Raw genomic sequence first — 4,459 nt, forward strand, 5'->3', positions numbered from 1 at the left:
CAATCTCTGCTTTTAAAAATTCAGCCAACAAAATGTCAACATGGAAACAAAATGAGAGAAACAGGGTGTGTGTGTGTGTGTGTGTGTGTGTGTTTCTTTTTCTAAAAAGAGACAGTCAATGAGGTTGGGTGAAGGATATAGAATGGAAGGGAAGGACCCTATCCAGGTCTCTCAGATGTCACAGCAGGATTTGTAATTTGCAGCTTCTATAAGTTATTTTCCCAGTCCCCAAAGTCCAAGTTCAGTTCTCCATTGGTGCTTAACCTCTGTTTGGTTCACATTCAGATGATTCTGTAACTGAGAGTACTATGCCTTCTTTCCCAGAAACTGTTATATAGTAAGTGAGTGGCTTTCCAAGCTTGTGAGCACTTTAATCCACTTTTCCTTTCACTCCTTGAGAGAAGGAAGAGAGGGAGCCGAAAACCACTCATTCTTTTCTGGAAAGACATTCATTTCTTCACTGTTTCGTGTGCAGGCAGTTTGGACTGGAGGCCAGCTCTTCTTGGAAATAATGTACTAGGCAAGAGGGTCTGAGGGTGCATTTGAAACCTTTTGGAGCCTAATGTCATGTACATGAGTATGTTATTAGACCAGCATCAACTTGGCTAGATCTGCACTGTCTTGTCCTTTAAGTTGGCCATCAGTGGACACACACACACACACACACACACACACACACACACACACACACTGGAGAGGTGGAATTCTACTTAGGAACTCCTAGCACTGAATAGCTTAAAGAGATAGTGGCTCCTTTGTTAACCATTGACAATACGATCATGTAATAACAATGGAGGTAAGCAGTAGATCTCATCTATAAACTCTATTTTAACCTAATTTGAACAGCCTTCTCTGCACTAAATTTCCTTGCTCTTACCACACACACAGATACATATATGCCGAAATACTCTTCTCTTCTTCTCAGTATGATTTTTGTAAAAAGCTATTTCCTCAGTACACTTCCTTTCTTGACAGGAAAGTCTGTATTTTGTTCTGCAGTATTTACACTGCAAGCTTCACAGAGAAATACAATATTCCTAACATAGTCTCTTTTCAGATCTGCAGAAAACAGACTGACATAACCCCTCCTCCCAGTTGATATAAAGTCTGACGAGGGAGGAGAGCAATGGTGTGAGGGGACGACAAAGGGATGGGCTATTTTCCTGAATTCTGGCATTCAGCATTCCATATTTTGGTTTGGGGTTGCTCCACAAACAGGAAAGTTTATCTCAGAGCCTCAGTTCACTCTATAATCTTCCTCTCTGATCCAACAGATCATTCTTACCATAGATGAAATGTCTAGATATGCATCATTTGTTTTCTGGCCTTAACAAAACATTTTCATTGAATGCCACACTTGAAGACTTTAAAAAGTAGAGCATTGTGTCTCTGTGGTGTTTAATATCTACTGGAGCTTGGCCAGAATTCTGAAGCAGAAGCCCCCTCCAGAGCTTCTATTTTAGTATATTTTGAATACTAAGGGCTGGTTTGAATGAATATACATTCAAAGATGGATCCTTTCTTCATTCTAGGGAAAGAGTTTGTACTATAGAATTAAAATGGGGGAGTATTATTTTCATAGCGGAGCCCTACTACTTCTCTAGTGTTATTGCCTAGGTCTATCTTGATAAAGCCAAAGGAAATGTTAAAATTTCATTATCCATATATTTGGTTATTATAGGGGAAACAAATATATCAAACTGAGAAAGAAAAGCAACACACCTATGTAATATAGTTTTATTTTTGGATATATGAAAATTATGAAAAAAAAAAAACTATTAATCACCAGTAAATTGGTTGGGGCCAATTTGCTTGTATAGATCACAGAAAGGCAAGGTTGCTGAAAATGTTAACTTTATTGCCAGATGGTCTAACCACCTTCAAATAAGGGCATCCAAATTTCATGCCTTCAATCTGAGCCTCCTACATGGGGCCATGATTTATAGTAATTGCTTTAGTCATCATGGGTAGCTTTGGTTTGTGCTTGAGCCTCTGACTGAGCTCTTGAAAAGAGTTTTGTAAACCTTTCCCCACCCACCTTGGATTTTTCTTTTTTCCTCTCTGAGTTCCTTACCTTGTCTGTAAGGATTTGCCTAATTTTCTCCCAAATCCATATGGTCCCACATGAATGAGAGGGTCTGAGAAATGTTTTGTCTCCACCACACTCAGGAGATCACATAGTGGTTGAGAGTAGGACTGTGAAGCCAGATTATCTGATCTGAATTGCAGTTCTATCACCGACAGGTTGTGTGATCTTGGTCAAATGACTCTACTTCTGTATGCCTCAGTTTTCTCATCTGTAAAATGGAGATAATTGTACTTAATCCATTGAATTGTTAGGAGAATTAAATGGATTAATGTACAAAGGTTCTTAGGATAGTGCCCAGCACATAGTAAGCTGTGGATTTTTTTAAAAGTAGAATTCATGCCCATTGAAGAGCCCAACATGGGGCTTAAAACTCAGGACCCCAAGATCAAGAGTCAGATGCTTGGAGCACCTGGGTGGCTCAGTGGGTTGAGCATCTGACTTCGGCTCAGGTCATGAACTTGCAGTTTGTGGGTTTGAGCCCACATCAGGCTCTGTGCTAACAGCTCAGAGCCTGGAGCCGGATTCAGATTCTGTGTCTCTCCCTCTCTCTGCCCCTCCCATGCTCATGCTGTCTCTCTCTGTAGCTCAATAATAAATAAATGTTAAAAAAGAAAAGAGACAGATGTTTAACTGACTGTGTCAACCAGGTACTCCAGTAAGCTGTGAAATCCTTAACCATTATCACTACCATCATCATCATCATGAAAAGCTAGTCTTCAGATGCTCCTAGCTTGGGCCCTGCTCTCTTGTGCAGGGTAACGATTTAACTAAGCAAAGGTTATTAAAAGTGAAAGTGGAAAGAAAAGTAAGCAAGGGATATATATATGACTTAAAAGTGGTGGTTTTCAAATATTTCTAAAAATTCTGTGATATTCCTTCCTTTTAAAGGAGCTAATCCTATTCTTCTTGAGTGTGACTGTATTTAGTGACTTTAATGAACAAAATGCAGAAGTGATGGTGTGTGATTGGGCCATAAAGGGGATTATGGCTCCCTCCTCTCTCTCTGTCTCTGTCTTTCCACCTCTGTCTCTCTCTCTCCTTCTCCCTCGCTTTCTGTCTCAGCACTCACTCTGGGCGATGTCAGCTGCCATATTGTAAGGACACTCAAGCAAGTGAATGGTGTAGTCCATTCGGCGAGGAACTGAGGCCTCTGCCAATAATCAGTCCTAGTCTGCAAGGAGTGTAAACAAACTCTAGAAACACACCCTCCAGCTCAGTGAAGCCTTCACATGATTGCAGACTTGGCCAACATCTTGGCTGCAAACTTATAATCCTGGAGGAAGAATCACTCATCTAAGCTCTCTAGGATTCCTTACCCACTGTGTGAGGTAATCAGTGTTTATTGTTGTAAGCCATTACATTCAAGGGTAATTTGTTAGGTAGCATAGATAACTAATACAGTATTTAAGAGACCTATCTCCATTGTCTGAATAAAGAGCAGTGTACTGACAGACACTTGAAGAGGACATCTTTCATGATTATGTAGTCATTTGAAAATGCCACCAGAATAACCCCATGTGGTATGAAAGAAGCCTTGACTAACTTCATCAGGGTCAAAAAAACTTGAGCCCTATTGCTGGTTTCCATTTCTTGATGTAACCTGACCCCCCAAATGGATAAGCTTCCATTTCTTCATCTACAAAATCATCTTAATAGTAATTACTGCCTCACAAAGTTGTTGTGGAACTCAAACACAAAAGGGCTTCATAAAGTATAAAGTAGCATATAAATGTAAGAGGTGATAATTGTCCTATAATATAGATGTATTATTTGGTAAAACATGTCATACTGCTGTTCCCCATATGGGAATCTCAGACATGGGAAAAGCCTGAATCTGGCTTTGCAGGGCAAGGTTATTTCCCTCCCCGTGGAACATGGCCCAGACACACTTCCAGCTTTATGCAGACTAGTTGGATCCTGGGAAACCTAGGGGGAAATAGCTCAGGAAAAGAAAAAAAGGTGCAAAGGAGAGAAGGGATTCTGGATTTCAAGTTAGGACTGAGGGTTTGGAATTGCTGCTTTTCCCTTGAGAACTAGGGTCATGAATTTGTTTCCAAGAAAGGCCATGTGGCAAGAAGGCAGGAGAGAGAGTGAGTAATAGGTCCAAAAGCGGCTGTTGGTTACTTCGGATTAAGGAAGAGAGGCAGCAAGCTGCTAGAAAAGCAAAGGAAGCTTCGTCTCCCTTTCCCACCATGCTCTGCCCCAAAGTCTGGAGACCTATTGATTCAGAAGAAAGCTCCTGTAGGCTTTGCTCTTTCCAGCGTGAGCTTGGACATGACTTGCCAACTGATGTTGATGGGCAGAAAGTTCCTCTTCCCTGTCTGAATACTTGACTCTTGTACACCCCTTCAAACAGCAGCAGAGAGAAGC

Source organism: Crocuta crocuta, unplaced genomic scaffold (assembly GCF_008692635.1).
Source record: "Crocuta crocuta isolate KB4526 unplaced genomic scaffold, BGI_CrCroc_1.0 scaffold134, whole genome shotgun sequence".
NCBI classification, from domain to species: Eukaryota; Metazoa; Chordata; class Mammalia; order Carnivora; family Hyaenidae; genus Crocuta; species Crocuta crocuta.